This window comes from Alligator mississippiensis, chromosome 5 (genome assembly GCF_030867095.1).
Source record: "Alligator mississippiensis isolate rAllMis1 chromosome 5, rAllMis1, whole genome shotgun sequence".
In the NCBI taxonomy this organism is placed as follows: domain Eukaryota; kingdom Metazoa; phylum Chordata; order Crocodylia; family Alligatoridae; genus Alligator; species Alligator mississippiensis.
Window position 1 is genome coordinate 25,249,994 of NC_081828.1, and position 27,234 is coordinate 25,277,227.

The window sequence follows — 27,234 nt, forward strand, 5'->3', positions numbered from 1 at the left end:
GGAGCTATAACAAGTCCTGCTTGTTTCCCTGCACAACTCTTGCTGTAGGCTGAGGGCCATCACATGTGGCCATCAGGACATGATCTTGTAGCTGGTTGCTGTGGGACACAGCTTCCTGCCCATGAGCCAGCAGCCTGCCATCCTGCATGGGACCACCTACCACACCATGTGCCCACTTAGCATCCTGGACTGGGCCACCAAATTCCGTGTGACTGATGAAGATGAGGCCACACAGGACACCATGGAAGGTAGGGAGAAGGTGGGGGGAGGGGCTGGGCAGGGAAGTGATCGAGGGTCGAGAGGACAGATGGGGTTCAGGGCTAGGCAGGGAAGTGATCGGGGCCTGGGGGGGTAGGTGGGGGTGGGACCAGGCAGGGCAGGGGGTGGGGGACATGAGGAAGTGGGCGGGGCCAGGAGGGGTCCCCCCCCATGGTCCTCTCCTCCTTCCTTCAGCCTCCCTGACCCCTTACTTACTGACACTGGAGCCCTGGTGCTGAACACGCTGTCTGGTAGGCTACACATTTCAACACCAGGGCAAGGGGCCAACCACAGAGATGCTCTAACAGTCAGACCATCTCTGTGGAGGACTCAGCCTCTGGTGCTGTAGTCACCTGTGTGTGTTTGGCACTCAGAGGCAATGACCAAGGCCTACAGCATCTCCTCCTTGTTCCTTTGACACCTCCAGCAAACATCCCTCCTCTGCAGCTCTGTGTCCCCCTGGTCTTGAGCCACCATTGTGTCCTCCACACACTAGCCTCCATGACACAGGTGGTGTTTCTTCACTTTGACAGGGAAGACACAGAGCCTTTGTGTGATGTTGAAATTTTGCTGATAAAATTAAGTATAAGGGCAGGTATTTTGGACCCTTCCAGCTCTCACTCTGGTACCCATGCAGAGACAGTAAGGTAGCTATGGTAAGTCTTTTGTCTTGCCCCACCTCCACTCCCCCCACCCCACGGGTAGTAGCCATGCTACTGCTCTCCACCTGGCACTGCTCTCCTCCAACACAGATCAGGGCCCCAGTTGTGCTGTGGGTGGGCAGCAGGACCTGCAGTGGTGCTGGGATGGGTTGTCAGGGAGCGAGAGTCTGGGTCCCTCTCCAGGAACTGTGGTGGGCACTTGAACTAAGCCTTCAAAGGGTTCAGAGACTCAGGGTCTTGCTGGGACTCAGATCCCAAAGCTGGCAGGGACGGACCACTCTGAGGAGTGCTGGTGAAGGTCTTAAATAGTGCACTTCCCCACTCCCATCTTTCCCTTACAGGAGTTATGTTTCAGTGCTGTCTATGCAGGTGTGGTATTTCGCTCCCAACATTTCCCTGGTGAAAGTCAGTTGGGCCCAGAGGGATGAGCTTTATCATTATTCCTGGGGGAGTGCCAGCCAATATACCATGCTTCTGCTGCAGGACATGGTGCCACAGGAAGTATTTTATAGCTGGAGGAGAGGCCATCTGCTTTGAAGGCATGCAAGGGAAGGCCAGGTTACTATTCAGTGTGGAAGTCTGGCTTGCATGGTACCAGGGTGACTCTGTTATGATGAGCTGACACCCATGGATGAGGTTGCAATCACCACAACTATTGACACAATGCTGAACCCATTATGACCTGACCAACAGGTGCCCCATACCCCTGCTGCCTAAGAAGAGTCCTGCTGTACACTACCCTTGGCTTTCCAGCACCATTCTTCTGCTTTGCAAACATCTGGAGGGGGTGGGGGTTGCCTTGCTTTCATGGGCTGCGGTGGAAGTGCTGTCTGGGGCTGGGATGGGGCTGCAATTGTGGGAGGAGGCTATGGGGTTTTCTTTGAGGGGTTAGTACAGTGACTGCCTGTGCCATGAGACTTGGACTTTCCCCAGGGTTCAGATCAGATGGAATGTGGAGTGCCACTTCCAATCCTTTCCAGATGCATGATTCAGAAGTCACCCTGACAGAGGGGCTGGATTGGCTGAGATAGTGGTTCCCATGTGGGACCCCTGCCATCACATCAGTGCTTTTCTTGGACTGCCAGCAAGAAAGGGAGGAAGAGTGGTTATTTAGCAAGGGGGAAATTCTTATTCCTGCTGTGCTGCAATTCCACTGTTTCTCATAGATAGCTGTGTGTTATCTCCTGTCTCTGACCTCGTTGTCTTCTCTGCCAGACGGCCCTGTGGTGCTGCCAACTGGGATGGGGTTCAGAGAGCTGACTCTTATACCTGCTTTTTACACTTTGCCTACAGAACTCAGTAAACATATTCAGTGCCTTTCCATGAGTGCAAGGGGAAAGGCGGCAGGGGGCGGGGCTGTTTCAATGCTAATGCTCTGGACAGCTGGAAGGAGGCTCAGCTTCTCCCACTATCCTGAACATGGTCATGAGAGATAAAGGGTGCCTGTAGATGTGCCATGAATCTGCTCCAATGTGCTGTAATTACAGCGTGTCAGAGCAGACTTGATTAATCAAGTCTGCTGGAGTGTGGTAATTCCTGCACTCTAGCCAGCCTCTGCATCTCATGTATCAGCATCTTGCACTTCAAAATGGCTGTGGGGGCACTTGAACTAAAACTTGTCAGCAAGCTTTAGTTCAAGTGTCCCCACCACCACTTTGAAGTGTGGGGATGCTGATCATGAGATACTGCAGTGCTGTAATTAGAGTGGCTCTTGGAGCTGCTCTAAATAGGGCACCCCCCTCCAACCCTGGATCATATGTAAAAGTGCTCAAAGAAGGCAGGGAAGTGTGCATGAGGAAGATTTATGTTCCAACAGAATGGAAGATGGGCTGCTAACTGCCTGAGGCTGGGGGGGAGGGGGGTGGCATGGAGGAGGAAAGAATTGATACCTCTGCTGCATTCCATGGAGGGAGGGTAGGAAAGGGTCTGTCTGGTGCTGAAAGACAGAAACCTCTCAAGCAATTAGCAGCCTGGGGCTCCACGCTTTGAGCAGTCAGAGTAGGGTGAATCACCAGCTCCCCACACCTCTCTATCCATGTATTAGGTTCCCCACTTGTAGTATTCTCCTCCATGATGGGCTGGGAGAAGGCTGTTACCTTGGGGATGGTCTGTAGTGCCCAGTGGTCCCTCAGGGGAAGTGGGGAGTGGGAGAAGGAGGATGGGTTGGGAGATGGGCTTGCACTGAGGGCTTTGGACTAGGAAGGCATCGTATTAAGTGGAACAGCTCCTTGAAGAACGGCATGCTGTGTCTCCTGCTCCCAAACTTTTTATTGCTGTCATGCACATGCTTATACTGGATCTTCATCCATTTTGTCTCAACCTGGCATGGCACCCAATCCCTGTCATGGGCCCGTACGTCTGTCTGTTGGGCAATGTGCTTGAACGTACCCCGGTTCTCTTGGACTTAGCACTGGGGTCTGCATATGCATCCTAATGTGCTTCACATGGGGTGTTGGGAGCCCAGGGACTCAGGTGCCCAGGTCCTGAGGATCATGTGAGGGACACAGATGATTCATTTCCTGCCACCACTGCCTGCCTGCAGTGGACCAGTAGATGGAGATGGGGATGGGGAGAGGTGCTGTGCTTGCTAGGTGCTGGGACAATTTGGGGACAGCACTTGCTAGATGATTGGCCAGAGCATACAAGTGCTAGTGTGCCTTCCTGCAAGGGAGGAGGAACAGGGGCCAGCAGGCTGGGATGCTGGAGGACAGCAATCTAATTTGAATTGATAGGGGAACAGTACAAAAGTTTGATACGCCTGTCAGAGCTGATCTCAACTGAGTGTACCTCGGACAAGGTCTATTCTAGGTCATTTGCACCATTTTTAGACTGGTCTATGTATGCTGAACTTCTACATGGCTACAGGTTTAGATTGATTGACTTTCACTTAGACCAGCCTAAGTGTAATGTCTGTACATGCCCTAGGTGTGGAAACCATATATTTTGAGATTTGTTGTGGTACTGTAATACTATGCTGGCTTTATTTTAATGTTGCATTGGCTGTGTCAGTTTGATTGCTTTATTAAAGATCAGTCATTTTTAATCAACTGTATTTGTGTGATTATTTAAATGATACATCGTTATGGAATTACTTAAAATGTTTTTTCCTTGTTCTCTTTGAGCACTGAATTGCAGCAGCTTATTGGTCTCTCTTATCTGAGGCTGAAGACCCTAGATTTTTTTCAGGACTCTTTCTATTCAGTCCTTAAAAAAAAAAATACTTAAAGTAATATTTATTTGGTATTATTTTTGTCTAAAATATGCTTATCAGGCACCTTAGAGATTATGGAAAACAAACATTTTCAGATCTTAAGTCATGCTACAAAAGCTTGGATGTACATTGTCTTCACTGCTGAACACAATGAACCCACAAGGGCTTGATTAATTTTCTCACTCAATTAAAAACCTTGACATATGATATACTGCCAAATTTGCTTAGTTTCAGGACTGGATGAGAATGCCTATATAATATAGAATGTAAGTCTAAATATTTTAAGTTGGGAGGGGAGGGAGTTTCATTACTTTAGTCACCACATTAGGCACAGTTTAACTTACCCTGCTGAGAGGAAATGAGAGTAGGATAAGATAAGATGAACCCACTGTATTTAGGCTGTTAAAGCATATTACAGCCTCAGAACTAATAAAATATTTAACATTGATCACCAGGGATGTGGAAAAGCACACAAAGGAATATAGCCAGTATGCACTAAATTATTAGATTTTTTTTTCTGTGAATGTATTAAATTTCAGAGGTTAAGTGGCTGGTGGAAAAATGCACTGAATTTTCACCTTTGAGAATTGATAGCAAATTTTGTTCTCAGTGTAATCAGGACCAAAAATCATCCTGTTTTCACAGCTGCACTGAGGCACATTATTACACACCACCTCAAAACTTTGCCATTTTTGGCACTAGGAAGAAACTGAAGATTAGATTGCATGAAATAAAGAAATGTTTTCCCATCTTGCTGATGTTGGATTTGAAGGATTTGTAAAAGGGCCTCCCTGAGGGCTTGATTGTGACTGAAACTATGCACCCAACCAACTACAGTGAATCTAGCAACTCAAAATATGCATTCATTCCAAAAGAATGTCAGAACTCAGTTTCTGTCCCTTTGTGGATCGCCTGGACTTTGAGGCAGGGTGAATGTGAGTAATTTCAGTGAATTCTCATTTAATTCCTCCCTAGAGCAAGTGGATGGCAGTGGAAGGTGTGGGGTGGGGGAGGGCATTACCTTAGTTTATTCCCACTACTCATTGGCCAACATACTCAAGTCAGAACCAGAAGAGTAGCTTACTGATGAGACAGTCCATTGGTGAGTCATCATTCCCCAGTGGGAGAGAGGGAATGATTTTAATCCTGCCATGGTGTATTCTACTCAAATCCCCTAGCTCAGGGTTATGTTGAAACCATCAACCATAATCTTTTGATAATTTGATAGTAAAGAAATGACTGTTTCCCAGGCTAACCATCATTTTCAGGAGGAACACTCATGCTTTTACTAATGATTAGACAATGAATGTACGTCAGGGATCAGTTCTGTTCAAACCCCAGCTGACAAAACATGTGCTTCCTTTCAACTTTACTTCCAATAATATTTTCTGAGTCAACTTGACCATTTCCTTTTTTGATATGAAAGTAATTTTGGGAGGGGAAGTTATTCACCAAGAAAACATAGTTCATTTCTCCATAGTTGGTTTCTACCATTCAAGACTTGATCTGATGTCTGGAAAAATTTCTATTGTACCAAACTTTCATTTCTCTTTGTTTACAAGGCAGTGACCATTTTTTGGCACTGCATGGTTGTAATAGGTTTTGCTTTCAATATATTACAGTATAAAAAGTGCTCCAAATATTTTTTTAAAGTGCCTTTGTTCCACAGACAGTCCACCTTTTTGTAGCAAAATGAAATAATCTAAGCCATGTTAGGAATGATTTTTGCTTATATGCTAGCACTAATTTGCTCAGAATATGTTGGATTTTCAAGGAATTAAATCTTTTCTGGTTTTATTAGGTTTGGTTTATGTCCCTTTTTTTTTTACTTTGCATTTCAGATATTATCTTGAAAGATTAAACATATTGGGTCCAATTCTCAGTTGCTATTTATTGCCTGTAGCGATGTAGCTCTGTTTACAACTACTGAGTTATATCAGTGCTTAATAATTAGAGTTTATATTAATTCAATGCCAGCAGAAAAACACTATAAGACAAAGGCTTGGATCTAGCAACTCAAATAGGAGTCAAATATATAGACAATGCCTATGCAAGTTATTTGCACTGTGAATGGAAGATGATTGGGATATTTCCATTGATGGATACTGAATCAAGACTGCTGAATAAGGAGGGACTTAAGCAAGCTAAATTTAAGCATATTTTTAAATGCTCTACTGAATTAGACCCCAAAGCAAATGGGTCCTAATTTTGGAATGCTTACTTACTGCAAGTAGTGCTTATCAAGGGAAACTTGAACAGCTGCAGAACTGGGCCCACTGGTTAAGTGGAATATGGGCTCAACTTCACACTGGAGATGCATAGGAATTGTAGCTACTTCTTAAAGAGCAGCCAGTTTGAGTTTTATCTCACTTTGGACTATGGTGAAATTTGATTGCAATTATGGTACTGAATCTCCTACATGGCTCCTTGCTATTATCATCATCATCTTTGGGCCGTTTGTTTGTTTATTTTTGGTTTGTTTTTGTTTGCTTTTGGTATTGATCATATTAAAAAAAAAAGAGGGTGGATACCCAGAACTGACAGTTCTGTCTCTTGCAGTGATGCAAATCAGGAGTAATGCTGTTGAAGTAAACAAAATTGCACTGGTATAAATCTGTATAGAATCAGCCTCCTGGAAAAGAATAATTTTAAAATAGTTCAAATGTGAACTTGGTATTAGAAAAATACTTCAGCCTCCATGACTTAGGGTCCTCAAATACCGGGCACAAATGAGACACAATAAACAGTACATGAGCTAATAATCACATCAGCTATATAGTCTTCTGCAACCTACCATCTATTTAAGAAGATAGAAAAGTAGGCACTTCCATAGAAGGGAATTTAAATATAATGGATATGGGAAGGGGGCGTTGCTGAGAGAAACAGGGTTGAATTGGCTAGTAGAGATAAATAAGGAAATCACCACGTTGTTTAGTTCAGTGATGATGTGGTATACATTGTATACCTAAGGCCCCTGGCACATGTGATGCTTAACTCAGTAATTACAGCCAAAGTAGTGACCTGGTCACATGTTAATTCAATTAATGGCATGAAAAAAACAGGAGTAAGTGACAAAGTTATTACAAAAAATGTGTGTAATAGTATGTCACTGGTTCCTGTTATGTCTTGAACTGAATGTGTGGTCAGTGCTCCCAGATTCTAGAAGACATTCCCATGTGCTCTGAAGGCTAGGAGCACTGGTCAGCTGACTGGGGGTCCCAGCTTGGGGAACACAGTGAGTAGCTGGGAGCTCTGGGAATACTCAATCAGTGTTCAGAGCTCCCAGCTACAGGACCAAAGATTGCCAGTGCAGGGGGATCCTGGGATCATGATGGGAGCAATATGACATGGTGGGCTGGGATCTGATGCTTGATCCCATAATTGTGGCTCCTGTCATGCATATGTGGCATGGCTGGAGGTGCAATTGTTAAGATTGTCCATCATGCTTTCTTTTTTAACATGTCTTAGTGGCCTAAGGTATGTCAATGACATCTTATTCATAAGAACACATGGGAAGGAACATCTAGAGAAACTCCAAAGAAACTGCTTCAATGGTTCCATCAAACTGACTATTGGATACTCTACCCAGTTAATTAATTTATTGAACATCACCATAAAACTTTGCCATGGCCACATCACCACCACGTTGTACTGGAAATCAGTTCACTGCTAAGCTACCTCTAGCAGCTAACTCTAGAACACCACTAGATCCACTAGCTACAGCCAAGCTCTACATTACAACAGTATCTGGTCTTAATCTCCCAACCAGGATGAATACCTGAAGGATCTGGATTAGGGCTTCCTACATTTACAATAAAATCCCCAAACCATAGCCACTCAAATCAACGGAACCAGTCTCAAACCCTGTTCTGACCTGCTACTATATTAACTCTGACAAGGGCAACAGAATCCCTCTGGTCATCACCTACAGCCCTCAGCTTGAACACTTCGGACACATCATTAATGATTTCCAACTGTTCCTGCAAAACTACAACCATCTTAAGGAAGCCTTGAGAGACAAGCCTGACCTGACTTACAGGCAAACCCCAATCTCAAATGACATCTCTCCAGCAACAGACTACCTAACTCACTGGACCCAACAGCACAAATTGAACATCTGAGATTCATTCATCTGCTCTTCTATCAATGTCATATATGCCATCACCTGCTTACAGGTGCCCCTCTGCTGTCTACATTGGCATACATAAAAGAATGAATGGACATCAATCTGACATCAAATTACAGACAAACACAAAAGGCCAGGACAGAATAGTTGAACCTCCCTGGACATTTCCTCTCTAACCTCAGTAACTTTAAAACCTGACTTGAATGAAAAATGATAGAAAAAGAGGTCATCCAACAACTGGATTGTATTAAGTATGGTCTAAACAGAAACTATGGATTCATATACCATTACCTGGGCTAGATTTTATACCTCCTGTGTCCCATAATGGGTTAATTGCCTTGTTTATCCCCATTGACCTATTCAACCCACCTTTGCCTCTCTCAGCAATATCTCCTCCCCTATCCTTTCTATTTACATTAGCTTCTATTTAGAACCCTTGCTTTCTGCAAGTCCATTCATAGCATCTGATGAAGTAGTCTGTTGCCGATGAAAACAACAGACTTTCTGTTGCCTCTGAGCACATCCACATGAGAAACTACTGTGTAGCTGTTCCTGTGCATTCATTTAGTACTTTTATTAGAAAGTACTGAATAAATACACAGGAACTGGAGTTACTCTGCAGTAGTGCCAGAAAACATGTTTTAAGTGATGCTACTGCACAGTAGCTTGTTAGCACTGTCTGTGCTGTGACATGCTACTGCACAATATTTTTTGGCTACCACAGCAGCATCTCAGGTAGACACACCATCTATGAACCAATGAGTCTCTAAGGTGCTGTGCTGCCCTGCTCTTTTAAGAGTATGCCTATGATGCCCACTGTAGTGTAGAGTAGAGATAGATAAATTAATTGTAAGGAACTTAATTGGCTTAGTGGAAGCAGGCTAGCTGAAGTAGAATAGAGATCCATGAAACCTAAGTTACCCTCCCTATTCAGCAAAACATGGACACAGTGAAAATGGCAGTAGAAACGCTCTCAGTCATTTGATTCCCCATCCCTCAAACAAGTGCTCAGAATGCTAATTTATTATTCTTTTGTAGCATTTTTCATCTTAGAGACTTAAAGTGATTTACAAAGGTGTATATTAATAATTCATTACCTCCTTTTACTGATACAGAGACTGTGACTCTATGAAGTGTCAATAAGCACAGTGATCTTTCCCAAATATATTCAGTGACTCAGCAATGGAACTAAGATGATATAAGGGGCCCTCTGATTCCTGGCCTGTTCTGTAAATAGAAAACAAGAGTCCCCCGTCCTTTATGAGTACAGATTTTGCATAGTTGGGATAAATCAGAATGATAGAAGAAAATAATTAAGACAGAATACACAAGAAGTCATATCCACTGGAAACAGCATTAGAAAGAAAATAAAACCTAAAACAAAACAGGAAAGAAAAAAACTAGGGCTATAATGTAGGTGGAATTAGATGGATGTAGCTTTCTACAACAAAAGGTAATTTCTTCATCTGAATTTTACCTTTCACAAAAAGCATTAAGATGTCAAATTTGGATGTCCTTTGGGATGGTACAAGTATATATTAAAAGAAGGTAATTATCATACAAAGAGTATACATATGATACATAGATATTATATATGTGTATGTGTGTGTGTGCTGGTGTGCATATTTAGGCTATCCATAAGGGAATCCAGGACTGCCAAGATATCTGTGAATTAGGCAGGTTAAGTACAGAGAAGGCTGATTTTGAACTCAAGCTGCTAACACAAGTTAAAAGTTAAACTGCCTTGCTTTAAGACTTTGTTACCTTAAGGCAAAAACACCTTTTCACCTTTAAAATACCTTTAAAAACACCTTTTCTGAAGTGAAGATTTAAATTAAGTAAACTTGCTCATTCATAATTGGAACCTAACACTTCCCATACACAAGCCAATTATATATTTATTATTCTGGAATTTACCTGCTGCCCAAACATTTTTTTTTATCCCGTACTATTAACTCTTTGAATATAAACAATATTATTGTACTGTAACTAGGAATTTAAGTTTATCTTGGATTTTCAGAAATAATTTCACCACACGTAACAATGTCCAGTTTGCCATCAAAACCCTTCCTCTCAGGGAATCTAAGGTATCACTTCTATGTAGCTATGAAACTGTGCTAACTTTCATTTCTTTGCATTGCACCATTAGATTTATATGAACTGTGTGTAGAAACAGCAGCCATTTTGTTCACAGAGTTACTATGTAATGACTACAATTGAAAAACCTCCATTAGTTGTTACAGCTTGTTACATGGAAGAAACATAGTGTACTCTTTCATTTCTTTCTTATTGTTATCTTTCTTACCCTAAAATAAAAGTAATTTTAGGCTGAAAGTATATGGATACTTTTTCTATAGACACAAGTCCATAAAATCCAAGTGTTCTCCCACTATGTTCAGGGCTATTGCTTTACCATATCAATCCTTTTACTGATACTTTGTTGGGAGATGTTTGTTACTCTCTGACCAGTGAGCAAATGAAATTCTTGAAGCATTAGGAAGCCATAAAAAGCTTTTCATGTCAAGGGGAATGGTTGAATTTGACTTTTCACTGGCATTGCAAAAACTGTAAATCCCTTTTGTGATAGTACAATTTGTGACTTTTCATCAGAAACATTAGAAAAAAAAAATTATGGATCACAGGAGAAAAGCAAGAGCAAGTACCACAACATATAGACCTATTTTGTAGAAGAATGGATACCTGCATTTTGACATTTATGAGACGATGAACCCCAAGAGTAAATGACTTCTTGCGCAGATCGAAGGGAAAAAAATGGAAAGAGTTAAAATGGAGGCACGTTTATCATAAAGCATGAACTAGACCCTAGATTGTTCTGCCAGGAATGATCTAACATACATTGCCCTACAAAAGACAACGGCTTATGATAGGCAACCTGATCATGGCCCATATATTCTGAGAACACTTCTTCCTCTGTTGTAGCAGCAATCGCAAGAAGACTCAGTAAAAGCCCCAGTATTTAGGCCACTACAAACCCCCCCAAAATTCACTTTAAAACTGAGGTGATTCTCCTGAGGACAATTTTAATGAAAAACTATGCCAGAAGTCTGCAGGGCGGTAACATTAATTTGACAGAATGCTATTGATTGATTTATCTTCCACATTTTCTTTGGGTCTAACACATCTAAAACAACATTGCTAACTGCTTGGTTATAAAAGAAGAATACGGTATCTAGAACTACCACAACTATTGGTGGCTGACCAAATTTGGGTGAACCCAAAATGGCACTTTTGTTGGGCTTCCATTGAAAAAAAAAAGTTGTGTGTTTATCCAAAACAAAATATTTAAAATTATATTGTTTTCAGGGTGTTTAATCCTTCTTTTAAAAGCTGGAGCAATTTCCAAGGAAAAGAATAGCATTGCAAAATTAAATAAAATGTTCTGTTTTAAAACTAAATGAGATCTTGCAAACTTTCTGATCCCCTCCACCACCCTATTTTATTGCTGAAACTTTTTACCAAATTTGGCTGAAATTCAGAAATAGTGTATTAAAAAAAAATGAAGTTTTGTGGAGAAGCAAAATATTTGTCACTCAACTCTATAATGCTTCTTTTCAATATTAGTTCAGACTATTTTGAAGCCTGTTCTCATGAATACAAACAAGAGCAAATAACTTTATTTCCTTGTCCTTTGGAAAGCTATAAATTTCACATTCATTAATAGTTATTCTCACTTTTCTGTGTAGTAATGTCATGTCAAACATCACCTGCTTAGTGTTATAAAATATCCCACTAAAGGCAGATTCCTCTTACTGTCCATTTTATTGGCTTCTCTCCTTCCAAAGTATTTGGTATTCCTTGCTATAAAGAACATAACACCAGAGTAGTTGGAACCTTGTTTTGGTCTGGTATAACTGTAGCTGACTCCTATCATAGTAAATGGATGTGGAAATTTGGAGAATCTGATATGTGCAATTTATTAATTCCATATTTTTTAAAAGAAATTGCCTGTGGTCTTATAGCTGCCTCATACCATTTTTTGCATCCTGCTCCTTGTGATTAGAGGGAGGGTTCATTGCATCAAGATATATAACATTCTTAAAGACTGTCATGAGCTTAACAGATATTGCCTGGGCAGAACAAAAGAGGGACCATATTCCAGATAAAATCAGTTCACTACAATTTCTTTGGAGGCCTAAATTGGAAGGAATGGAATTTCCCAAGAGAGGTAACAGATTAGGTGTTGATATAGTTCTTTAAAAGCACAAAGCCTAGGGCCACATCTAGATGAGCAGGGGTGTGTGGTTTGTAATGACACAAACCTCTTTGTGGCACCACAAACTGCATGCTGTGAAGGTTAAAACATGTGCCAAACTGCAAATGTGCAGTGTGGTGGCAAAATTTGCTACTGGGATTTCCTGGTAGCAACCCCTCCCCCACCCCCAACAAGCCCACTCTCTGCCCCCCCCCAGCAAACAGAAATGGTGCAACGAATGCGTAACATGTGTGCACCAGCACAAATGGAGGCCAGGTTATCCAGAGCAATGCTCTGGCTGCTGGCCAGGCCTCCATGATGCCCATCTTATGCCCGTGGTGCTCCAGCATGCCACCAGGACAAAGGTAAGACTGCTAAGGCCAGCATATGTGTTGGCCCCAGCCTCTAGCTCTCCCTGCCTGAAGAGATGGGAGGAGCTGGGCAAGGACAGTTTGCCCATTGCAGGACAATTTGTCCAGCAACAAAACACACATTCAGGGGCATCTGCTGAGGAAATTTGTGTAGAGGTATATGCTGGGCATATGCTGAGACACCTGTTCATCTGGATGTGGCCTAGGAGGTAAAACTTGGTTCTGTATTGATTGGGACTCTAACACAGTGCTCCTTTTTGGGAAGCAATAATTTAAATATTAAATAAGATTAAAAAAGCTTAGACAGAGGAAGAAGAAACATACTTCTGAAGGAAAAAGGAACTGTTTGACTATCAGACCAGCTAAGGCTGAAGGAAAATGATTGCATGTGTCAAAGGTAGACACAGAATGCCCAACAGTATGCCTGAAGCACAAAGGGAGAGGTAGTCCTTGAACTCTTTTCAGACTGAGGAAAGCTTAAAAATGCATGGGTTCAACATGTGGGACATGAATACAGCAGTCTTGTGAACACCTAGAAAGACAAACTTGATGAGAGTTGTGAAAGGAAGGTGTACTGTTATTTCAGTGGAAGTTAGATCCGTAGAAAGGTACATGTGTTACATTGGTTAAATCTTATCCTATCTACAATCTCTGAAAGAGAGAAGAGGGACACTACACTTCTGTATTCTGTAATTATTGAACTATAGGTCCCTTTAAGACAATATTTTACATTAATCATAAGCCTCCCACTTTACTACTAACAAAATTCAATAAACACCACATAGACTATCACAGATGTTTAGAAGAATCCCCACAATGCTCTGTCTTTTATTTGCAACTTTGCACCTTAGAGGGAAATGAAATTAATTTTAACAGACATGTTTAATTCTCTTAGGTACTGTACTACAAAAGTGCCACGGTAGTTAAATTACAATTTATTTGTTTTTTTGCTGTATAAGTTTATGATACTGTATCAGAGTTTGTTTCTAAAATTAATGAGCTAAATATTTCCTACTGATAACCTTGTAGACTTTTATCTTATCGTCTAATGACGTCTCTGTGGCTTACATGTGATTTCTCAGTCAGTCTTTGTTCAATAAGTTCAGCAGGAGAAGAGTGGACAACACAATAGGGGTTAAAATACACGGAGGGGCAGTTGCTCATAACTGCTGACTGAAAATATGAATCCTTTGAGTTTGCATTAGCCAATTAGCCATGTAAGTAAATATTCTCTAGTAACTGGATAAAATTGCCTTTTTCAGTAGACTGAATACTTATTAAAATAAGACACAGGAAAAACAAACTTTTGCATCTTCAACAATTTTGTTCCTTTAACAAAATTCCTGTAAGACTCAACTCAGTTGTTATTTGAATGATATTGTGAGCAGGTCGGCCTAAACAGAGTGCATTTATTTTAGAAACATATTTCCTTTTAGTGGATCATTTTCTAATATTATATATCCATTTCCCCATTTATGCTGGAAATATTCCCCATCTGTGCTGGGGAAATAGTCTTTTAACCAGTACATTTCTTTACCAAATATTCAATGACAAGTATGTGATTCAATTGCAGTATACATTTCAGTTTGATTTCTTGAAATTAGATTTTTTTCAACTGTTCTATCCCTATCACAAGTTGTCTTTAAGTAGTTAACAGTGTTTAACGTACAGAAGTATAGGGTTGCATTTATAATCAATAGCAGAATCATATGCTGCTTATTACAAATCAGAAGCTGCTTATGGAATGATGCAATATAAAAAGTTAAGACCTGATGGAATTTTACATGGTGTGCACAATATAGGCAACTTAACACATCAGAACACCAACAATGAAAACCACATATACTGTATTTTAGAGTTGATCCCCCTGTCTGCAACTCACTCTCCCAGAGGAAGACTGAGATGTAAGTTACTAACGTAGGTATGTTTCTGAGATATCCATGACTCATTTGGCACCAGCATGCTGTCTATTGAAATTACCATTACATAATTCAGGTCATGTCTAGTATTTTTATGCAAAAACTTCTTCATATTCACATTTGTATTGAATGACATGTGCTTTTTATTATGTGATTGTTATTATATGGCCCTCCTCCAAAAAACAGTGACCTGACTGGCCCCTTTTTCTTTCCTTTGTAAACTTGAATTTGGTCAAGATTTTTGCTTGTATTTGGTCAAGATTTGGTTCCTCTGACATTTGCCTCTTGTTATTCTACACAAATTTCAGAAGATGCACTTAGCACGTGGTTTATTTTAAGGTAGACACAGTTAAATCTTCTAATCCCCACCTTGCTTGCATTCATCTGGCTTTCCTGGATATTGCGGAATTGCTTGTGGGGATGTAACTCTCAGATGTAGGGCAGCAGTAGGTCAATAGCTCCAGTATGACGACTGTGTGATAGGAGAGGCTTTCAGAAGATGTTTCTACAGCAGAATTTCAAAGTCAGCTGATGAACATCTACCTCTATCATGTATTACTTGTTAAGAAGCAAATGTTGGAGGCCATACCATATATACAGTCATGCCAAAATTGTGTAAGAAAGAACCAGTGGCATAGGGTGGGGAAGGCATGGGGAAACACTTTTCTGCTTACTCTACTTACTGCCCCCACACCTGCTTCCTGGATATATTGTCTGGTGCAGCACTGCCTTGCCTGGTTCCCATGCCAAGCAGAGTTTCCTCTGCCATAGTAAAGACTCCCACTAGGGTGGCTGGCTTGGGGGGGATCCTGGCACCTCCTCATAGTGGACACCTGGGGTAGGTGTCCCCTTCACCCCAGCCTAATTACATTGCGAGAGAAAACACAGTGACTCTGAAAGCTGGGAAGATGGTTCTGGGAAGACTTGGCAGATACCATATCGGAGGCTGAGGTAGCTGCAAGAACTAGTATTCAGAAGGAAGTTATGTATCTAGTACATAAAGTTTTCCATTGTATTTTCCATGGTGGCTCAACCCCCAAACCTGGCTGTTTTCTGAGTACACAGCAGCGCATATTTTATTCTCCATAGTTAACATTTTTGGCATAGACTTTCATAAAAAGGACAGTCTATTTTCAAATGTCATGCACTCAAAAAGTGTCCTATTAAATATTCCCCAAATTTGATAATGGTAGAAAATGTATTGCAGAAAAGAAAATAGTTGTAAAATTGACAAAAAAGTCAAGATGCCAATATTTTAGTTAGTTGCTTATAGGATTTGACATTTTTGCAAAAATGCTGCACAATAGACCACCAAGAGAAAGAAAAAGGAAAAAGAAAAAAACCTCTTCACTGTAATGCAATTCTGTTTGGTGTTGTTTTCCTCCCCTAACCCTGTGTTAGAAGAGAAGTAGCCACACACTTACAACACATCAACCAGATTATTTTCCTTGTAGTTGTATATCAAGAGCAATATATGGAAAAAATATTTTGAATATTTTGAGGCCATTGACTATACATTTCTGTGCCTAGTAGTTCATCCCTAAAATTGCTGAGGTATATAGAAATAGGCAGCTATAGTACCAATACATGGCAGCTTGTGATGTGAGCATCCTCTCTTCAATGCCATATCTAAATTCCCCAGATCAATAATACATGATCTGTGGGTCTTTAAATACTCAATTATCTCAAGTTTTGAAGATCTTGCTTGAAGATAGCAAAAAAGAGTATTGATTTATCTTTAATATAATACTTTTTGAAAGTGGTGCTTGAAACAATTTCAACTTTAAATGTCATGTTTTCCTATAATTATTTTGATCAAATAAGTATAGCACTCGATCATTATAGGCATGGGTAATTTTGCCAATTTTTAAAGAAAATATTGCAGGATACTTGAAGAAATACTTGTTTAATCCTTTCCATTTTCTGTCTTGCCAACAGTGAAAGACAGCTCATACTTATGGTACAGTGATCTAATGTAGCTCTAGTACAACAATATATTCTGAACGTGTGTTACTAAGAGATTTGAGTGATAAAACATTTTAGATGAGTTACTTAATGGAAAATATTAAAAACTTGAAACTAATCACCTCCATTTATTATATTTATATCAGTAATTGTTTTTTTTTTTCCTTTTTGAGCCTTATAAGTATCACAAATGCTCCAGTGAAGGGAAGCATATATGTTGCAGTAAATAACCCTTTTTCAATGTCACTCTACTACAAATCTCTGGAAAGATTTTAAGAGACTGCTTTCAAGAGTTTGGAGGTGCTGATTCATAACATAAAAATAGGATTTTTTATAGTTTCTCATATGTCTTGCCACACCATTTAAAATCACCTCTTTCAATGCAGTACACATTAAGAATAAACTGCTGTTTCTTTATAAAAAATATTCCTTATAATCTTCGTCATGCAAAACATTACAAAGCGGGAAAGTGACCCCAAACTTGTCTTACTTATGAATCATCTTCCCTTTTTGGTGTGCATGAATCACACCCATTTTTTTTCCAATTCCCATTGGTCTATTCTAGCTTTTATGCATTACTGACCCACTTTCCCAGACTTGTGTTCTGCAGTTGTGTGCCAAGCAGGAAATGGGAAAAGCAGAACAATTCCTACTAGCTGTGAAGGTGTTTGATATCACTGACCTCCCAGCTACCTGCCCTTGTATTCTACTGCTCTGTCTCAATACTTAGGTTCCTTTACACCATTGTTGACAGAATCTTGGGGATTAAAGACAGGGAGCTGGGGCCAACAATGCATCGTATGCTAGCTATGAACCCCACTAAAATGAGTCTGATGTACTTGTACATTTCTAGTTTCCTAACTTTGACATAGTAAAAAACCAGTTTTATAACTGTTATATATTATAATTAGTTATATACATATTTAAGCACTCAGCTGCCTGCTTTTCTGCTCAAAGGGAAGAGGAGGAGGAGGAGGAGGAGGAGGAGGGGGCTTTAGATTTTTAACTAGAATCAAAAGATTAATTTTATGCATACAGTAGATCTATTTGGGAGGATACCATTTTCACAAAATCAACATTTTCCAAAATGTTAATTTTGCCATAAACAGAAAAAAGGATTTTTTTGGGGGGGAGGGGTGAACCAGAGTCAAAATACTGCAGTGGGTTGAATTGGATTCAAATGTCTTGTTTCAGTTTAGTTCGGCCTTCATCTGTGCACTGAGCTGTGGCAATGCTTCATGAGAATGATACGTTGGATGCCCTAAGCACCACATTATCTTTGACGGTCAGATTTTCTAGGCAGGCTACATCCCCCGTAACGAACCATAGTCTCCCCACTGTGGTGCAGAATGGTGCATTATGGCAGTTGTCGTCTGGCTGATGAATGTTGCAAATGACGTTGGAGATTCATACCATACATTAACCAAGCAACCCACTATAAATGCCATCATTAGCATACTACACATGGAGAGAAGCCTGTGGGGGAACAAGAGAGGTACTACAGATGACCAATGAAATGTACTGACAGAGCTCGCTAGGGGAGAACATAAGAAATACTATCATCTTCCACATAGGCAGAACTGTGCAGCAGGAAAAGATTTAACCTATGACTTGCTCCAATTCAGGAAAACACTGAAGCATACACTCACATCCTTCTCTATTTCTCATCAAGTCCCATTAGAAATTAGGTGCATGCTTACGTGTTATCCAGAAAAAGGACATTTTTCTGAGTGGGAGCCTCTGAGAAAAAGACATGACTCTACCATTTTCCTTTTTGCCTTCCTGGCTGTTCACTCTGTCAGCACAGCTGCAATGCTAGAGTTCATCTAAACATGCCAGCAATTACCTGCACCTGAGGATCACCATACCAGACAACACAAAAAATGTGTTTCCCACAGTTCTGCTTAATGACTCCACAGTCTACTCAGGGCTTAATGAGGTAAAAGAGAAAAGCCGTTGGGAGCTTCTGCTTATTTTACATCAACAATTAACTTCCATGGTTCTTGATCTATGGGAAAAGGTTGAATCTTATAGATTTAAAGGTGTCTTCATTTGGCAGTAATGATTGAAATTTCATGGATGCTGTTAGATTATTTTCATGCTGAAAAGAAGTTATTTGCAAACATACTCCCCTCCAAACTGTTTCTCTTGTAACAGGAACTTGAACTGAATTCGTGTTGAGTTAGTGCTCTGTATTCCATATTACATACAATGAAAAAGTTTAGTGTTATATGAAAGGAGGTAAGCTGCATGCTGTGAGAAATCCTTGATGAAGAGCTGGTGGTTTTAGAGGAGTTAAAATGATTTCATTACTATACTTGCAGCTCATTCAAGGGCCTCTAGTGCTAAAAGTATATATAAATCAGAAGAACTGGTACATAGGTATATATTTTGGATATGACAGAGAGTGAATTTGTACTGATTATCTTTTACTATACAATGATATTTTTATAGTTTTCCTATGAAAACATAATGGTGTAGACAAAGATTGTAATATGAGGAAGTATGATTTCAGAATCAGATGCTTTCTTTTCATAATAAAATCTTTATTCCATGTTTTAAACAATATTGAAAATAAAGCTAAGAGAGGCATGATGGGACAAATCCACAAAGAGTCTTAGACATAAGTGGCACATAACTGGTAGGCACTGAATCTTTACAGGGTATCATCATATTTCTCATTCCAACATAGTCATAAGTTTTTTGGCCTGATCCAAAGCCTGAGTTAAGTAGAAAGATTTCTGTAGGCTTAAATCAGCTTTGGATCAAGGCCTTTTACTATCAAAGGAATAAAATATACAGATCAGATCCAAAACTGATATAGCAAATATTAATTCCCTCTGTACATAGTATGAGTATCTAGTATACTGGCTTCATGTTGCTAAAGTACAAGAAAGTATCCAATAATCTAGCATCATCACAGTTAAATTTAAATACAAATGCAATTGGCATATCAACACTAATATATTTTTGCCTTTACATTAATACATGCAATTTCTGTTTACTTCAGAAAGACTCTTCATGTGCATCCTGTGTAGACTTTGGTCCATAGGCTTTGATCCAGCAAAGCACTTAAGGGTGTTGTAACAGAGAATCCTGGCCCTTTAAGAAAGAGCAGTCAGCACTGTTGAAGAAACCCAGCATTGGGCATTTACATAATGAGAGTGTTCCACTAGAAGCTTAACTTGCCAAGGGAAGAACAGAGAAGGTATAATTAGATGAAGGAGTAGTTTTCAAGGAGGAGGCAAGTTGTGAGCTGAATATGTTTGCTACCTAGGGGGCTTGTCTACACATGACATTAATTTTATGTGATAAACTGTGGCCCAGGGCATACCAGAATTTATTGCTCCTGGGCACAGCATTTACCCATGAACCTGGGACTGCAGCATGCTGAGCTGGGGCAGAGCAGCCCAGCCTGGGGCTGCTGTTGCCCAGCTCAGCTGCGGGACCCTGGCCTGCCAGTCTTGGGCTGCTGCTGCCAAGCTCAACATGCCACCAAGGGGCTGGCTGGGGCACAAGGATGCTACAGTGCAGGGTTAGGTGGCAGGCAGCCCTGCACTGTAGCACCCTCATGCCCCAGTCAGCCCTGGTCACTGTCTACATGTGCATCGTGGTGGAGTAAATAAATCTGCCCTAGAATAGTACTTGTGTTGGGCAGTATCGTCGTATGGCAGAATGAATTAGTTTATCTTGGCCTAATAACACCACTCATGTAGACAGTGACACTACTGCAGAGCTAATTAGGCAACCGCAGTAAGCATCTCATGTATATGAATCCAGGAGGAGCCAGATGATGCTGGGGCCAAAGCCACAGAACTCCCTTGTATTGGCCAGGGGAAGGGCTGAGGGGATTTTGTCTGTAGATGTATTTGTTTGTTTGCAGTTCAAAGACTATGCTTTCATTTGGGAGGACTGGCTGAGGAGCTCCTCAGGGAGCAAAACTAGCCTGCAGGAACCAGCAGGCAAAGCAACCTGTGTAATGTCAATTTGTAAGTCAGTCTATTGAAAACAATAGACTACTCATGTGCTTAAGGTTATGCATATGTTTATGTGAGTTGCAGGTGTGCGGCCAACATTGGTAATAATATGATCATTCTGTGCTCATAACCCTACATCTCAACATCTCTTGCAGCCAAGTCTTGCATTTTACTACAATCAAGCACTTATTTTATTTTTAAAAATCCTGGAATTCTTCAACTTTGATTTATTTGTAAAAAATTATATAATTCCAAAGGCTTCGCAGAATTCCATATATATTATTAATTGTCAGTTGTCTAGCCAAAAAAAAAGTGTATAGATCAGTGAAATTAGTATTCTTTTAATGGGGAAAAAAATTACTGCTGTGTTCTTGAGCTGTAGCCTAAAGCACTTTAATATATTGTAGTGGCTTGGACCACTACTGAACAAACACTTATAAATGAATAATCCCACTGAGCTCAATGGAACTGCTTGTGTATAAAGTTAGTTATGTGGTGAGTGTTTGCAGGGTTACATCTGATCATAGTGGTATTCTGTGTTTCTACCATTGTGTTATGAACTAACAGACTACAATTCTTACAAATTGGACATTTTAAAGCTTGCATTTATATGATCAAGCCAGTGTACAGATTAATAAAGTGCCCAAATATGAGATCTGGATGCTGTTTTAAGGATCTCGTATTTGAAAATTCATGTTTTCAAAAAGACACCTACTTTTGAAATGCCTCATGTCAAAACTTACTCTTTTGTGCATTTAAAATACATTTTTATCAAATGTGGTTAAGTAAAATATGATTTCCAGGCTGAGGCATTTTGCAGCAAAAACAACTCTCAGCTATGAGACTATGTTACAACACAGTTATAAAGCCTAAAAATGTGGTTTATAGTGGAAATGGGCAACATTGCAATAACTGAAGGATCTTGAAATGTAATCACAAGCTGTGTTACTGTTAGTTGCATTACACTATCAGGAAAAGTTTTTAAAAAGATAATAAATACAGGTCCATGTGTTAAAGTTCCCTGGACTAGTAACTTAAATATGATACATGTATTACTGAAGAGAAAACTACAATAGTAGGTTTTGTGTTTTATGAAGGATTTGAGATGAAATGTTCTATCGATTTTTTTTTTGTTTTACACTTAAAATGATTAACTCCAATGCTGAGAATGTTGTTTCAAAGTACTCTGACTATGAGTTTAACCAGAAATCTTGGGGTCTATACAAAGGAGTTCTGTGCTAAAACTTAAACCAACAGAGAGAAATAGTAGGGTTTTCTTAATCTTCTATAGCAAGGGCTTCTAACTAGCCTTTTCTATTGCTGCTGCCCTCAGTGCACCAGAGCTTTCGAGAACAGTCGTCAGGAAGAGGACAAAGAGAAGAAGGTGAGCTTCAAAATGGCAGACTTGTGTCCATGCAAAAGATGACAGTATGTAGGGAACTATGTCTTTAAGAGGCTTGTGCAAGAGCCTGCTGGAATCTGTTGTGACTACGCAAGTGTTCATGTTACTCTATGTTGATCAGAAAAAATACAGGCACTGAATGAAGCTGACCTCTTAGTTTTCTTGGCTTTCAGTGATTATTGATCAACACATGGCATCAGGAATAAACCAAACTAAGAAAATATCTACGTAAGAAAATGGAGCAATGAGTTCAAAGTCCTTGGAAAAATGAACAGTGATTGGGGAAGTTTTGAACAGCACCTTATTTTGTATCTGCAAGTACTGGGTAACAGCAGAAAAAAAGCAAGCAAACTTCTGACAGTCTAACAATAGCTGGTTCTGAAGCAATTAATGTTTTTAATAGCTTTCAGTTAACTCAGGAAGGGTAGAGGTTAACTATGAAACTGTAGTACAAAAATGCGAAGAGTACAGCACTCAATGTGAAAATGAAACATATGAGGTGGATGCTTTTAAACAGAGACTAAATAAAGAAGGAGAAAACAAGAATTCCTGAGTGATCTTTGAGACAATCTTACAATTTGGGGCGTTTACTAAGTTACCGATAAAAGACTAGATTACAATAGCGATATAGACCAAAAAAAAAAAAAAAAATTCCCTAGAGCAACAGCTGGAAGACTCAGAACTAACCCTTAACAAAGCAATTATAATTTACCAAGCCAAAGGGGTCACTCAAACCAAACTGAAGCTTTTGGACAATGTTCTCCCTTTGTTGATATGCTAGAGGAGCCAAATTACAGCAGTGAGAGGCCCAGTGCAGAAAGGCATGCAGTGCTCAAAATAAGACTCCAGTAAAGAAAAGAAAAAAAAAAAAAGGCGGGGGGGGGGAGGAGGGAGGAACTGACATTGTTCCTTTGCAACTAGTTTTGTTGCAAATACTAGCTGGCATTTGTAAAAAAGGGTCGAGAATAGGAATGGACTGTACTGCTTGACAATAGTTTGCAAGGGCCTTTGAGGCTCAGAGAAGTTTCTTCTTTGGTGCGATGGATAACATTGCTATAGCAAATATAAAGAAGATATAGGATTTATTAATGTAAAAGAAAATGGGAAATTTATTCATTTTTAATTGGCATGTAAGTCAGTGTGGTGCCAAAACTGAAGATACCAACATTGAATTAAATCAAGGGGCAATGAATTGCAAACTGGTGCAACTCAGAGCTTACCCTGCGGAATTCCCCCTCCATCAGGGGAATATGGGAAATAAATATATAGGAAAATAGTGAACGGGACAAGTAACACTTGTAGTAGTACTAGGGAAAAATTGTACCCATTGGAAACATGGCAAGGCCTTGAATTCATCTAGTAAATATAGCCAATGAAGGGGAGGGGATCATAACAGTTAAGGAAGAGTTTGAGGATGTCTTTCAAGGGAAACAAAAGTTGTCTACAGTGTGCAGGCTAGAGGTGAAAGAGCTCACCTAACTATATGTTCAAAACCCCTTGTAAGTGTCTCGGCCGGGCTGAACCAACTTGAGGTGATTCAGAATTTACCCGTTCGTCAGGGCGGGCTGGTGAATAGAGAGGCTGACAAAGCTTAATGGTTGCAAAAAACGTTACTTACGTCGTGGGTGGCTGCGACGGAAATGGTTTGGTCATCTGGACAACAATGTGAGTTGCTCCAGCTGGCGAGGCCAATGCCAGTAAACTCATCCGTAATTCAAACCGGCGGGAAAAGGGTACGTCTGGGACTGCGTTCGGTGACGGGAAGAGGGATCGATAGGTGATCAGTCTATCGATCAGCTAGCCGCAAGTCGGATCTCTAAGAGGCACTCTGCAGCGTGCTCAAAGCTCTTCGACTTGGGCGGAAGTCGCGCTAGTTTTTAAACGGCCAGCAAGCCAATTACCAGTCGCCATGTGTGAATAATTTAGCACTAGCCAATTGTGGGGCACGGATTTGCATCCGAATGGCGGGAACTCTTTGCACCATGCACTTCTGTGCTGCAAAGAGAAAATGCATCCTGCAAAGGCAGCTGCAAAAGTGGCGGGAACTCCCTCCTGCACGCGGGTTCTTCATGCAGCAAAAACCCTCGCTGTGCAAGAGGCTCTCGTGTGTCAAGAAAATTCCATAGTGCCGAGGCACCAAACTCACTGGGTTGTGACAGTAAGTTCCTCTCGCTCTAACACGAGTCTCGCTCAGACAAAATGATTTGTACAGACTCATTTCTCTGGGAATGATAAAACAAGTAAATGAAGCAATAGAGAGACTAGGATTACAAGGTGGCTGACCACTCACTTATGCACTGATCCCAAATAATTCAATAAATATGTGTAAAGGGAATGTTTTCCACTACCTCCAATGGAAGAAATTTCTGGAGAGCTCAATAAAGCCAAACACTTATCTGCACCTGGTGCATCAGTGGAGTTGGGCAGGGGACCTGAAAAAAAACAGAACATGCATTTGTTCACCTTAAACACCACTTTTTACAAGACACACTTTCCTTAGACTGCCATTTGGGTTATGTGTAGGACCAGAAATGTTTTACAGGAAAAGACAACCACCTTTGAATATGAGCAGAGATGCTGAACAGATTTGGAAACGGCCAGAGTAATTGCGCTAAAGTGAAAGACATAATAATGTAAATTCCATGGAATGGAAATATGTCTGGGAAAAAAGTTAATAAGGTGCACAGGTGGATCACAGTAAGGTTGAGCCATCATTAACATGCCTTCCCCAACTGAATCTGATGTTTATGCCACAGGACAGCAGTAGAGTACTTATTTGGAAATAAGGCAAAGAAGGAAAAATAATAAACGGAGAATATGAGACTTTTCCAGTATTTTTAATGTGATCATACTCACCTCCTCATTTTCCAATACGTAACTATTTTGTATGGATTTTCTGAACACACTATTTTAATTATTCCTTATTTTACTCTAAAGCCACATCTTCTGTGCACATTAAAGAGAGAAACTAAAGAGAGAAGATTAACAAACTCAGAGTTGTTGAAGGAGGGAGAAAAGAAGCTCTTCATCAAATGAAGGAGTTCTGTAAAAGGTGCTGTACTTTTACAGTCAATAAGATTGATCCTTGATGTGCCTTATGCATATTTCACAAAAGTACAAACAGATCCAGAGGCATTCAGCTCTTACAATGCCGAGCCTCGCTTTTTGCTGATTTACTCCATTTTTTAAGCTGAGGTAACTACCCTGAATTCAATTAAATTACATGTGCAAAGAACTAGTATAGCACTGTGAAGACTCAAACATATGAACCCCAACACATCTCTTAAAAACTATCTATCCAGTTACTGCTGAGAGTGATAAAAAAGATAGCAAGGATTATTAAAATTCATGGTAGTTCTGGCCATCTTTGATCAGATCTCTTCTCTCAAATGGGTACTCAGATCAGTTACAGACATTATCCTTTTACCAGTATAAGTGGTTAGAAACTGGTCTATACCCAGAAGTTTGTTACACAAAACCAATCTATACCCATAACACAACAGAAGTTCGGCACACACAGACTGGTTTAAAAATGGCAGAACCCAGTCTAAGATTCCCCTCCCACACCAAACGGAAATGTGTGTTCTGTTCTAAACTACGCCACTTACAGAAAACCACGTAACTTAGATCAACTGCACCTCATGCTTTTTGAATGTGTGTATCTAGCCCTGGACTGCCTCCCTAAAAGGACTTAATATTTTACAAAAGTTTCCTACAAGTGCCTTAACACATACAGCTAACATATGAGAAACAACATATCACAAGCAACTGAGAGCTTCAGTATTTCTTTCCCTTGAAAAATATCTGAGACGATAGCTCTGTTAGCCCTATATTGATACAGCTCTGGTAGAGATTTTCAAACTTTTAAGTTTTCAAAATACAATATAATTATTGCAAATATTTTTTGCAAAACTTTCACAAAAAATGCCGTTGTTTTCAATTACCTTATGCACTTTGTGACTTTTCCTCATTTAAAAATTGTAAAAAACTATTAACCATCTCTAACTTTTCTCCAAGCCTTATACATATATATTTTCATGGTAGAAAATAATGGCGTCAAAACAGTCTTTCTGAGTACAGTCACAGAACAATATTCCTTCAAGGCATCATTTCTCTGCTGTTGAATATATTAATCTGACTTACAAGACTGACTAGTGTAGACCCTATAGAGACTGAGGGGAGAGTTATGCATTTCACCAATGACATGTGGAAAAGCAATCAGACACTGGATTACATGGCTGTCACTGTCCATTTGCCTTCTTTACTCACAATAAGCTCTTGCAAGGCCTCACTGAAAGTGACACTTCCCTACAGAGCAAGAAAAAAATATGTGAGAAATTATTTTATTTGGCTTATTTAGCCTTTTTCTGATTTCTTTTCAGAGGCTGCAGTTTTTCACAAATTTGTTCTCTGTTTGTAGTTGTTTAATGAGATTGTTTCAGGACTGTCTTCCAGGTTTAGTACCACTCTTAAATGGAATACATTCATTATTCATGGATTTGTAATAAGCAATTGGTCGCTTACGTCAAATGATATTGAGTCTGTTTGCTGATTGAACTTATATAAATTTTGCCATGATTTTTCACAACGAAACTGTTGTACTGTTTGTACTTTGGACAGGGAGGCACTGCATATGGAAGACAGCACACTTGAACACTTGAGTGCAGCACAGGTACGCTTGCCGGTAGCTACACACCCTTCGGTGCAGACCATATAAGCCCAGGTGAGATCCTGGGTGTATAGCCAACTTCAAGCCCCTGCTTAAAGATATGCCCCTGGATCTGTACTTCCATTGATACCTACTTGAATGAGATAGAAGTTAATGGAAACATGCCTGTATCATACCTTCAACTGGAAAGTAGACATAGTTCCAGAAATACAAAGGGCACATGTGCTGATTTAAGGTACATTAGCTGTTTTTAAGGTGCATTAAGAGCAGGGGTCTAAATGTGTGCACCCTTAATGTACCTTAAAAATGGCTATTTTAGGCTACTCATGCCTAAATTTGATACCTGCAAAAGCAGGTAAATAGATAAAAGTGCCTTAACACACACGTGAACGTGCTACGGCACATTAACACTGTGTATGTCAGCTGACTTGGGACTAACTTTAGTCCCAAATTAGTCTGCA